At 36.5% G+C, this 11,524-nt stretch overlaps 1 pseudogene; it reads right to left on the bottom strand.

The window, feature by feature from the left end:
• Positions 1 to 6,391: 6,391 nt before the first annotated feature.
• Positions 6,392 to 7,386, bottom strand: LOC116900159 (annotated as a pseudogene).
• Between the last annotated feature and the right edge of the window lie 4,138 nt (positions 7,387 to 11,524).

Raw genomic sequence — 11,524 nt, 5'->3', positions numbered from 1 at the left:
ATGGACTAATGACACACAGGACAAATGGGTGTCAAAGGGGAAATTTTCATCTTCTCAATACTCCTTTCACTGATAAAATACAATTTGTATGATTGTGAAGTAGCATTGTTTATTTTTCCAGTCAAAAAGTCACTGTCAAATGTGTGTTTGGGAAGGAAAAACAGCGCTAAAACAAATGTATCTCTAAGACATATCTAGGTTGTTTTAGAGAAGGGGAAAAAAAAAAACCTAGGGCAGTCTGTTAAAAATGAACATTTCCAATACAATTTGTCACCCATGCATAAATCTTGCTGACATTTTCAGTCACTTTAATAGCCTTCCCATTTTATAAATCAGTATGAACTTGCACGGTTGCAAAAAGTGTGTATTTTGAACATCTCATTTGCATACTTTACCAAAAGCCAATGAGGCAGGGGGAGCAACACTGGTGATCGTAATACGTGTTTGGGAAAAGGCAGAGAGATCACTAATGGCTTTGCCTTTAGGGATTTCTGTACTCCATAGGGAACGAAAATGAGAAATATTTTTCAAACAGCAGGGGTAAAGGTTTTAAAACTAGAAACACATGGAGTGATAAAGATGTTAGTGCCACAGGGCGCATAGCAGGAAAAATTTACAATGTAAAAACTGTAATTTCAGCATTAGGAAGTAATAATCGTGTTTCATCATTGTTATTAAAGCATGACCCTTAAAGTCACATAAATTAGATATAAGTTTCAAGAGAAGTTTATTAATCTTTAGCAGGAAAGTATGAGGAAAGTTTATTATTGGATGGGGTTTTCAGGAGATTTTTTTTTTGATTGCGTGGAATTGGGGGAACGTGGGTGTGGGTGCTGCTGTGTTTCAAGGAAATCTATCATCGCAAAGAGTAAATAAAACTTAACTCACTATTACCCAATGGGTATAAATCATGCCTACAGCAAGCTCTTAGTCTTTAAATGATTTGAAGAGTAAACACGCACGTAAGGAAATGGAGGAAGCTGCTTCACCCAAATTAATATACTTGTACTCAATAAAAATTAGAACTAATTTAAAGTTTACTTTTAATGTGAAATTCGTGACAAATAAACATTAATTAAATCTGTGACCTGTTTTGGGCATCTCAAATATTGTGAAATGTATAGCTAACACGTGGGGCTTTATTAGAAGTTCTAGAGTGAAATTGGTTTAGAAAAGAATACAAGTAATCAGTGGGCATCAACGACAAAGAAGTCTGCAAAATAGGAGATTATTTTATTAGAATCTAATTTTTAATAATGAATAGAAGATTTATTTTAATAAACAATATATTGGCCAGGTATGTGTAATTCAAATCCTCTGCTTTAAAATTTATGAACTCTTTCAGAATTTTTGTATAACTCAGAACAATATCTCAAAAAATTAAATAGAAAATGAGAACCACCATCATTTCTAGATAATGCAATATTCTTTTTGTAATTTAACATTTCTTAGACTAATTTTCTTTTAGCAATTGGTTTTAACATTGATTTACTAAGATAACATGAATAATTAAATGTATGGAAGATAATTTCAAAGCAGAAAGTTCTATCGATAATTATTAGCTTACACAATGCAAAATTGTATTACCACAAGTCATACATAAAAATTCTGGATATCGATAAATTGTTGAGTTACCAACTATAAGAAAAGGGGAAAAGTATAACAGTGTTTTCTATAACACGAGCATAGTTTTTCTCAGAGTTCTCATTTATACTAACCCAGCATTCTTCATAAGAATTCACATACATGCACAAAATACCTTATATTTTATAATTATGTATATAACAAGAAAGAAATATATCTTTTAAGAATAAATGGCACTATTATTCTTTGGCAAAATCAACAAACAAAATGCAGATCAGTAAAATGTGGCTAGACAGAAAGCATAGAGAATTTAACTAAATGAAAACTCAGGATCATTCAAAATTAGACGAATTGAATGCAAAGAAGTTCCAATAAGATTTTAAGCTTGTATAAGAAACCTCATTTCAATAATGTCTGCAGATGATTTCTTTCAATAACTACCCATTCATAGATGTTGCTTACATTGTTCTGGTATGAGTAATGACTTTAAACATTTTGTGATATATTCAATTTTTTTCAATGGACTAAAGTGACATTTATATTCTTTGAAATGGCACAGCTATTCATAGCAGGAACTAGACTGATAATCTATATTATCCAAAGGCATAACATAGTTCTCATGGCTTTATGATTTGACCCAAGGAACGCAAAATGACTCAGCAATAATAAAACTTTCAAGAGATGATCATAGGGAATGTTTTGTAGGAAGTTGGCTGAACGGCTACAGGAACTGATACGCAACCACCATACTGTTCACAAGCCTTTTAAACTAAAAAGGAAGAGAATGAGATTTCCCAGAAAAACCACATAGTGAGGTACAAGTATCTCATATTTGAAAAAGAAAAAGGATCCAGACAGTTTGTATGATACAAATATGGTTAGAATAGGAAGGAAAAATCACAAGCAAAAGAAAAAATAACACAGAACAATGTAAATGTAAATGCCAGTTCTTACATTTCAATTTCAGATAATGAAAATAAACCATTATTAAGCTTTCATACAGAATAGTGACTAAATGTCTGTTAGTAACAAGAGTAGCGTAAGATCAGGATTTTGCCTATTTTCAGGATGACAGAACTTTAATACACACAGAAACATTGAAAATATTGTTAATTTAGAAGTAAATGAAAGGAATTGATTTTCCCTGAAAACTTCTTTTTCTGTTTTTGTCATCTGTTTCATAGCATTTCTATTTAATGTGCAGTAACTTTCAGTTGTCTTAGCATTTAATCTATCCAGCAGAGCCCATGTCCTAAGATATGGGGAAATTCACATTTTAGGGTTTAATTAAATTTCAGGAAATCCAGGACAAATATATATGATGATAGTCAAGTTCTGCTTGGTTATGCTGCCGTAACAGGTATTCATCAAACTGACGCCTATGCTTCTCACCACATGGCATACCATTTAGAGAAAGGACCTATAAGTCCTTGTCTCTAAAGAAAAAGGTAGAATGTATTTTAACTTTTAGAAATTGGGACAGAGTGGAGGCAGCAAAACATCACATTATTTGGGTAAATGCAATAAGAGAATCGTAAGGCCAAGTGTGGTGGCACGTGTTTTTAATCTCAGCACCAGGGAGATCGCACTATCTACATAAGAAGATGCAATGATGCAGAGATACATAGGGAAACAGTGTCTCAAAAATGAATACCAAACCCTGAAAACTACAGACTATGATAGAAAATTAAAAAAAAAATTCTTGATAGTTTGAATTACATTTTATCAATCGTTTTCACCTCTTCACAGATAGGGTGTGAAGAGGTAAAACTGCAGCCATTGCTGGAAGAGGAAATCAGTGCTTATAATTTCATTAGAGAAAGGAATGATCACCATCCCCGACCTCAAGCTGTGTTACAGAGCAATCATGATAAAAACTGAATGGTATTGGTACAGAGATAGACACGTTGATCAATGGAATAGAATTGAAGACTCAGAAATGAACCCACACACCTATGCTCACTTGATCTCTGTCAAAGAAACTAAAACTATCCAGTGGAAAAAATGACAGCATTTTCGACAAATGTTGCTGGTTCAAATGGTAGTCAGCATGCAGAAGAATGCAAATTGACCCATTCTTATCACCTTGTATGAAGCTCAAGTCCAAGTGGATCAAAGATCTCCACATAATACCGGATACACTGAAACTAGTAGAAGAGAAAGTGGGGAGGAGCCTCGAACACATAGGCACAGGGGAAATTTTCCTGAAGAGAACACCAGTGGCTTATGCTCTAAGGTCAAGAATTGACAAATGGAACCTCATAAAATTACAAAACTTGTGGAAGGCAAAGAACACTTTCATTTGGGTCAAAACTGCAACCAACAGATTGGGAAAAGGTCTTTACCAATCCTACTTCCAATTGAGGACTAATATCTAATATATACAGAGAAGTTAGACTCCAGAGAATCAAATAATGACATTAAAAATGGGGTATGGAGCTAAACAAAGAATTCTCAACGGAGGTGTATCAAACAGCTGAGAAGCACCTAAAGAAATGTTTAACATACTCAGTCATCAGGAAAATGCAAATCAAAACAAATCTAATATACCAGCTCACATCAGTGAGAATGGCTAAGATCAAAAACTCAGGTGACAGTAGATTCTGGCAAGGATGTGGAGAAAGAGGAACAGTCCTCCATTGTTGGTGAGATCTCAGGCTGGCACAACCACTCTGGAAATCAGTCTGACTGTTCCTCAGAAAGTTGGACATAGTACTTCCTGTGGATCCAGCTATACTGCTCCTGGGCATATAACCCAAAAGATGCTCCAAATATAATAAGGATAATGCTCCACTATGTTCATAGCAGCCTTATTTATAATAGCCAGAAGCTGGAAAGAATCCAGATGTCCTTCAACAGAAGAATGGATACAGAAATTGTGGTACATTTACTCAATTGAGTACTACTCAGCTAATAAAAACAACGACTACATGAAATTCTTAGGGAAATGGACGGACCTAGAAAATATCATCTTGAGTGAGGTAACCCAGTCACAACATAACACACATGGTGTGCACTCACTGATAAGTGGATATTAGCCCAAAAGCCTGGACTACCTACAAAAAAATTCACAGATCATATGAAACTCAAGAAGAAAGAAGACAGAAATGTGGATGCTTCATTCCTTCTTAGAAGGGAGAACAAAATACTCACTGGAGGAGGTACAGGGAAAAAGATTGGAGCAAGTACTGAAGAAAAGGTCATCCAGAGACTGTCCCACCTGGCGAACCATCCCATATGCAGCCACCAAACACAGTCTCTATTGCTGATGCCAAGAAGTGCTTTCTGACAGGGGCAAGATATGGATGTCTCCTGAGAGGGTCTGCCAGAGCCCTACTGATACAGATGAGGATGGACGCAGATTACCATTGGACTGAACAAGGCGACCCCAAATGGAAAAGTTAGAGAAAAAACTGTAGGAGCTGAAGCAGTTTGCAACCCTATAGGAAGAACTACAATATCAACCAACCAGAACTCACCAGAGCTCCCAGGACCTAAACCACCAACTAATGAGTATACATGGAGGGACTCATGACTCCAGCCACATATGTAGCATTGTCCAGCATCAATAATATGAAAAACCATTAGTCCTGTGAAGATTGGTTTCCCAGTGCAGGGGAATGCCAGGACATTGAGGTGAGAGTGGGTGTGTAGGTTCGGGAACATCCTCATTGAAGCAGGGGGAGGGGAGAGAAAGTAGGGGAGGGGGAGGGGATAACATTTGAAATTTAAATTTAAAAATAAAAAATAAAATAAAAAATGGGAGAACCTCAAAATTTTTTCAGGTTCATATTATCAAAGGGAATTTATTGACAAGAGAGAAAATGCAAGTGCTTGTATCCTGCTAGTTATCCAGCGTGCTTTGAACTCCTTTGTCTTTCATGGTAATCATTTTCCTAGGAACTGCTCTGCCAAGCAGGTCCATCTCCAACTCACTGAGTCTAGATAAAGGACAAAGTTCAACCATTGGAACGGACATGGGGATGACATTTGCTGCTTTCATGTAAGTTCCCAAGTGTGTTCAATGTGTTCATCCTAACTTTTGCCGTATGGTGTCCAAGTGGTCATCCCTGAAATCATGTGACTAAAAGTTAGATTATACAGACTGAGTACATTGTATTTATGTATGCAGTTGCACACACACACACACATGCACTCACACAAACATGCACTAAAAGCACATACACATACCACCACTACCACTAATAACAAAGACAACAGTAGCAGCAGCAGCAATTACAGAAAAAGATGCCAGGAGTTTGAAAGATTGTGGTACAGCAGAGGGCTTGGAGGGAGAAAAGAAAGAGGAGGAAAGATGTTATAATCTCAAAAAAGCAATAACTAGTACTTATCAAATGTAGAGGTTCTATGATCAGACTGTGTCTGCAAAAGTAGCAGGAGTCCCTGGGACACTGAGGAGCAGGTCATTCATTTCTGTCACACTTGTATGGGATTATTTACCACCAAAGTTTAGTTTTCTTAATATGCACTCTCTAATAAACTTTCTTCTTAGTGTACAAATCGTGCTCTTTTGCATTCCTTTTCAAAAGTCTTCAGTGGATTCCCAGAATAAAGTTTTTAAAAAACTGATTATTCCTTGCTTTTTGTGTGGGCACAGTGAACTTCATTGATGGTATTCAAGAGAGTAGGGAGGGCTCCCTAGGCCCCTTTTGTTATTATGGGGGTCTAGGATGAAAATTGTGAGGGAGATGCTCAGCGTTAGGGGCTGAGTTGGGATGGGGACTCTTCAGCAACTACAGGCCTCTATCTCTCAGTATCTTTGCTGGGGTGGGTGGTTCATGGCTTCTTACTCCTTTGAAGCTACGTAGGCCAGGAGGTCCACCACTCTCTTGCTGTAGCTGTATTCATTGTCATAACATGAAATGAACTTTACAAAGTTGTCATTGAGAGCAATGCCAGCCCCAGCATCAAAGGTGGGAGACGGAGTTGCTGTTGAAGTCGCAGGAGACAACCTGGTCCTCAGTATAGCCCAGGATGCCCCTTAGTGGGTTCTCAGATGTCTGCTTTATCACCTTCTTGATGTCATCATACTTGGCAAGTTTCTCCAGGCAGCATGTCAGATCCACAATGGATACATTGGGATACGAAAATGGAAGGCTATGCCATTCAGCTCTGGGATGACCTTGCCCACAGCCTTGACAGCACAAGTGGATGCAGAGATGACGTTCTGGGTTGCCCCAAGACCACCATACCACAGCTTTCCAGAGGGGCCATTCACACTTTTCTGAGTGGCAGTGATGGCATGGACTGTGGTCATGAGCCCTTGCATAATACCAAAGTTGTCATGTATGACCTTGGCCAAGGGGGAATTAAGCAGTTGGTGGTGCAGGATGCATTACTGATAATCTTGAGCAAGTTATCCTATTTCTCATGGTTCATATCCTTCACAAACATGGGGTCATTGGCAGAAGGAATAGAAATGATGACCTTTTGGCCCCACCCTTCAAATGAGCCCGAGCCTTCTCCATGGTGATGAAGACACCAGTAGACTCCACGACATATTCAGCACCAGCATCCACTCCATTTGATATTAGAGGGGTATCGCTTCTGGAAAATGGCAATGGGCTTCCCATTGATGACAAGGTAGTTCCCATTCTCAGTCTTGACTGTGCCATTGTATTTGCCATGGACAGAGTCATACTGGAACATGCAGACCATGTAGTTGAGGTCAATGAAGGGGTTATTGATGGCAATAATCTCCACTTTGCCAGACGCAGAGAAGGCAGCCCTGGTAACCAGGCACCCAATACTGCCAAATCTGTTCACACTGACCTTCACCATCTTCTCTATAGGACGAGACTGACACTGCACAGAAGATGCGGCTGTCGCTGGAAGAGGGAGGAGCAGAGAGCTGATCATACCTTTCATATGTTTATATTTCTGCTCATCTATTATGCAACACATAAAAACAAAAGTGTTTGATTTGCTAACTCTTGACATCTTTATGGTTTTGTGTCATTTATTTATCTCTTTAACTTCCTATTATTTTTGAATGCATATTGATTCTTCACATCTGATCATCTACTGTCGACACTGTCCTCATGACCTAAACATTTAATCTCTTTCTTGTAACAACAAAAAATGCTTTTAAACAAAGCTAGTAACCACCATCCTGTATCATAGCATATATGGCCTGTGTAATTTCTGTTCATGTGACAGTGAAGAACACAGAATTCTTTCTTATCTGACTCAGTATTCTCAGCATAGAATTGATTTTCCAGTAGAACAGGGTTTCTCATAGCCAGTGAGATACACTTGAGAAACTACATTGACGTCTAAGGAACGGTAGCCTCGATATTAATGGTGTCAGGAAACCAGTATCAACATAAGAACTAATGAAATGAGAGCAATTTTTGGCATTTAGTACAAAAGTTCCTCAAAAGAGATTTCTTCTCAATGTACACCCAGAACCTTTGAAACACAGAGTAGTAAGCATAGGAGAAATACGTCAAACTGTAAACACAGGGCTGAATAGGAGTCCAATATCCAAACAAATATGAACTGACAACTGATATTTCTTCAACTAAACCACTGCATAGCAAAGCACATACACAAGCTAATAAAAAAAAACCAAAAAACATACAAAAATGTAATCTCTAGCCATAGGAGGAGCCATAAAGAAGAACATTTAGACTACATATTATTTCATTTGGAATGGCTACCATTAAGATAATAAACAAACACAAATAAACAAAGAAAAAATGTTGGTAACTTTCCAGGGGTTAAAAGAAATTTTATGCACTGTGGATGAAAGCATATCATTCCCCAGTAAAGGAATTATGTATGAGGAATCTATACGGATTCATCAAAAAACAAATACTATTTGTTTACACTATACCAAAAGGGTGTACATAACAGAACAAATCAAAATCAGTTGTCATGTCACTGGATAAAGAAAATATATACAGATATATGTTACAAAAGCATGATCCAGAAGAACAAAATTGTGTCATTTTCAAGAAAATATATGAAACAGGAGATACCATGTTAGATGAAATAAGCTAGATTCAGAAGGTAAGAATGTCTTGATTTTTCTCATATGCACAATATAAGCACATACACATAAAAGCACACACAAATATAGATGACGAACTATTTGAACAGTATAGGTATCAAAAGAAGAGATGGAGAGAGAGAGACAATAATAATGATCAGTATCATTCAAGCCATGTTATAGGAAGGTGTTATATTGTGCAATTAGTATACAGTAAAAAATTAATAACAGAAAATACACAATTCCCTGGAATAGATAATCTTGAAGGTTGACTAAAATGTTTGTAAAATTCATTCTGTCAATGACATTTGGCTTAGAGTTTCAAGTTATATAATTGTAGAAATATTTACAATTAAGGAGTTCTTTCTACTAGTAGGCTTACTAAAAGGAAATAGTGCTTTTGTACAATTAAATATTTTTAAAGACTATGTATAATTATATATACTATAAATACATTTAGAAAAAATATATAAAATGACTATGTCTTGATTCATTTAGAAGGAATATTATTAAGATAACAAATGAACAAAGAAAACATCTTGGTAAGTGTGTAGCTGTAAAAATTATGTGTAATATACCAATATGAATTGTGTGTGTGTGTGTGTGTGTGTGTGTGTGTGTGTGTGTGTGTGTGTGTCCTCACTAGATCATGTCAGGTAAAGTAATTTTAAGTAACAAATGAAAGGTAGACTGTATTGTCAAGTATATTTTACTGTTTAATGTTCAAGTTATATAGTTGATGACTATTTTTCTGTGCCATTAATGATGTTCACGATGTTGTTTGCAGAAATTGAGATTTTGTTGAAATGACCAAGCTTCCATGTGATAACTTAAGAATATAAATTTTCTTTCTGTATAAATTAACTTAACTAATTATTTCATAATCATCTGGAGTACTTACTGTATCATTGTTACTTGTAAATATTTTGTAGGATACTCAGATAAGTAGACAATTAAAAATTTTCAGAATGATGGCTTCATTAATTCTTTTCCCATAATGCATATGCATTTTGGCAAAGACCATGTGAGAAACAAGTGTGACAACGCGATTCACTTTTGACAAATTCTTTTTGTAATATACAGATTATTATTACAAACTGAATTTCTTTATACTTAACAGTCTTTGATATGAAATGATAGTATAATTTTCTACATATTAACATTATCAAGAAATTGCATAATGTCTCTGATTACTTAGGAAAATAACAGTGTCATAAATGGCAATTACTAAATTGTAACTCAATTTCAACACGGAGAAAAGGCTTCAAATCTAGTGACATTACAGGAGAGTAACAGCTTCTTATAGCACACTGTGGCGAGACACTGCACCTAGATTGTAAATGTAGGGACAGTGGTGGAGACGAGCAGATTTGTCACTCTAGGCTGACATCAATTTTTTTGTGGAATTCTCTAAATTCAGTTAATATCGAAAAAAATCACCATAACCAAATTTGCACTAATAATTTTGGATTAATTTATCAAACAAAAATGAGCAGAAGGGACTGGATTTTATGGATCATCTAAGAGTAAATGATCCTCTTGATGTGAAACTCATGAATTGGTTATAGCAGATGAATATGTTAGGAAATAAAATATGCCCTGTATGATATTTCTGACATCACTATAGTTCTATTTCTAGCTTAATTGATTAATTAACTGATTCATTGGAAATATACTGAAAGTGTAATGTGAACCTATTTACACTATACTTTAAGAATAACATACACCAACATATTGCCATGATTTAGAAAATTTAGGGAGAAATACCTTCTCTGGTAATTATCATCTCTAAAGGAGACAGATGTCACATGCAAATTAAGACTATTCAATTACTTGATAAAGAGAATAATTCGAGTGACTAGGTAGAGTGTCAGGCATCCCCCAGGGACAGTGGCAAACTGTAAGTTAGGAGTAAGGAGCTCTGTCACACCTATGCTTAGAGAAGTGGTGAGACAGAGAATGCCCTTCCTAGGCTAGACATCTCACAGTGGTAAAAAGACATCTGTAATCTGCTTTCCTGTGCTCTCTCTTCTACTTGTATACGGAAAGCCTAACTAGTCAAATCATAGTTGAAACCACAAGGAACAGAAAGTCGTTTAAGTGAGCCAGGTACTGAAACCTCAAAAGATACAGTATTGAAGGATTGGAAGGAGGGGCAACAAAAAATGGATGCCCATCTAGAGCAGGGCTTACATCAAGTTTATGGATAATAGAACTAAAAAAGCCTAGGTGTAACTGGGAAGAATCATAGTTCAAAACAGTCCTGCTTGGTTCCCCATGCTTTTCTACCTTTTGCTGGTATGCAATGATTAGCCCCCTCTGAGAAGAACTGCAACATATTAGGAAGCTGCATTACAGAGACCGAGGAAATGCAGTGCTGTTGACAAGAGAAGGTGAGGTGGACTGCCTGGCCTTTGACCTTGGAGCATCAAAGGTAATGAAAGGGGAGTCATTAGTTCTTCTCACCTTTGAAATGGCTAACATTTGCTCTCTGCTCCACAGAAGACTGTAGGAGGCTGGCACAGGATCATGACGTAAAGAAAGAGGCTATTCACTTAAAGACATTGGTTGCAGCAACACATCAAGTTCCTAGATTCTTACTGTTCTTTGCTGCAGCATTTATACGGAATGCTCTTTGGTCCTACCAATCTTTGGACTACGGAAAGTATCAGGGTGGGTTATTCATTTAGATTTGATGTCTTTACAGATCTCTATTGTATTATCTATCAGTGCAAATATTGCTTTCATTTTCTATAATCTTTCACTCTTCTGACTCTGAAGCACCATAAAAATTCTAATTTGGTCATATGACAAAGCTCAGAAATATCAGAAAGCCCTTTAGAAAGCATAAAACCCAAATTTTCATTCAGCCTTGCATATGTGGAAAATTCTATAAAACTCAAGTATCAGCATTCACACACAATG

Source organism: Rattus rattus, chromosome 5 (assembly GCF_011064425.1).
Source record: "Rattus rattus isolate New Zealand chromosome 5, Rrattus_CSIRO_v1, whole genome shotgun sequence".
Taxonomy (NCBI): Eukaryota; Metazoa; Chordata; class Mammalia; order Rodentia; family Muridae; genus Rattus; species Rattus rattus.
This window is presented reverse-complemented; position numbering and strand designations above follow the sequence as displayed.